The following is a 2,060-nucleotide window of genomic DNA, read 5'->3' as shown; positions in this document are numbered from 1 at the left end:
AGTTAATAAATGCTCAGAACAGGTTTGGCATATGGAAGGCACTAGATTAATGCTTGGTCTGTAGGTGATTCTGAACATAAATCCAGGAGGGTGGGATTGTATGTATGTGGATGAGAAAACCCAGAGTTCGAAGATATGAAGCAGCTCACCTAAGACTGCAGAGCAATGGGACCCTAGCCAGACTCCAGCACCAATCCCACTGTGCAGTGAGGACCGGGCGGGGCCAACGCCGCCCTGGAGCCTGGGGCAGGCGGGGAGACCAACTAGCCTTTGAGCCCAGAGGAAGCCATGTGACTTCTGCTGGCTCCATCTGTGCCAGACTTTCTTTCCTTCTTTTATGTATATTTTATTGATTATGCTGTTACAGTCCCGATTTCCCTTCTTTATCACCCCTCCGCCCTGCACCCCCCAACCCTCCAGCGTTCCCCCCACTTAGTTTATGTTCATGGGTCATACACGTAAGTTCTTTGAGTTCTGTTTTCTATGCCATTTTTAATCTCTCCCCATCTATTTTATGACTACCAATTATGCTTCTTCTTCCCTGTACCTTTCCCCCCATTCCCTCCCCCTCCCCACCGAAAACCCTCCATGTGGTCTCCATTTCTCTGATTCTGTTCCCGTTCTAGTTGTTTGCTTAGTTTTTGTTTTCATTATTTTTCTTTTCTTTTAGGTTCATTTGTTGAAAGTTGTGAGTTTGTTGACATTTTCCTGTTTATAGTTTTTTTTATCTTCTTTTTCTTAGATAAGTCCCTTTAACATTTCATATAATAAGGGCTTGGTGATGATGAACTCCTGTGGTGGCAACTTTGCTCACAAGTCCCCCTTGTGAGCCAAGCCACGGATAAAAGTGAAACTACCAAGACATGATCTGCTTGGGGAGGAGAGGTGGTCAGTCTCTCAGAGGAGAAGGACCAAGAGCCCCTTCCTCAATGGCTTTTATTGGGTTGTAATACACAGGAATACAGGTAAAGCTCATCAATCAATGTCAGGTGGCCAGGATCGAACAATAGATAACATTTCAAAGAAATCTGAGGGCTTAGTCTGAGTCAGTGTCTGTCAGGTAAGGGGGTTGCAAAAACTTTGGGAGACATACTCATTTCCTGCTCGGACCTTTATCATATGAATAAAAACACTCTTAGCAAAGCAGGCTTCACAGGACTTTGAATTCTTTCTTATGCCCGATCACCCTGGAACCCACTCTAGCTGGCAGAGGACTGCACCACCCTCCCCGTCATAAGTTTTTAGGGTTAAGGGGATTAGAGCCAGAAAGCGCTTCTCCCAGACGGAAATGGGGATGCAGGCTATGCCAGAATAGCCGGCGCGTGAGGGTCCATCACTCCCTCTTCGCTGCAGCCCCGAGTCCTTCCTTGAGGGCCTCCCAAGTGATCGTGTCTGGCTTAGGTTGCCCCCCCCAGAGGGGTTGTACCCGTCATTGACTAACTGACCAAGCACTGGGGACAGAAGGATGAAGCAGAAGCAGCGTTGCTGCCAGAGACAAGCTTCGTCTCCTAAGTGGCTTGCATTCCAGAGGTCACTTACTGAGCCTTAGCCATGGGGGGCAGTTACAGCTCCTGAAACCAGGCAGAGCGGTTCCCAACAAACTCCTTTAACTTGACCTTATCTGAGAAGCACTTTATCTGCCCTTCCATTCTAAATGATAGTTTTGCTGGGTAGAGCAATCTTGGCTATAGGTCCTTGCCTTTCATAACTTTGAATACTTCTTTCCAGCCCCTTCTTGCCTGCAAGGTCTCTTTTGAGAAATCAGCTGACAGTCTGATGGGAATTCCTTTGTAGATCACTGTCTCCTCTCTTCTTGATGCTTTTAAGATTCTCTCTTTATCTTTAATCTTGGGTAACTTAATGATGATATGCCTTGGTGTGTTCCTCCTTGTGTACAACTTCTTTGGGACTCTCTGGGCTTCCTGGACTTCCTGGAAGTCTATTTCCTTGGCTAGATTGGGGAAGTTTTCCTTTATTATTTGTTCAAATAAGTTTTCCATTTCTTTTTTAATTTTTTTTAATTTTTAAAAAAAATTTTAAAGATTTTATTTACTTATCTT

This window comes from Artibeus jamaicensis, unplaced genomic scaffold (assembly GCF_021234435.1).
Source record: "Artibeus jamaicensis isolate MK-2021 breed Jamaican fruit bat unplaced genomic scaffold, CSHL_Jam_final contig_47, whole genome shotgun sequence".
Taxonomy (NCBI): domain Eukaryota; kingdom Metazoa; phylum Chordata; class Mammalia; order Chiroptera; family Phyllostomidae; genus Artibeus; species Artibeus jamaicensis.
Note: the sequence above shows the minus strand (reverse complement) of the source record.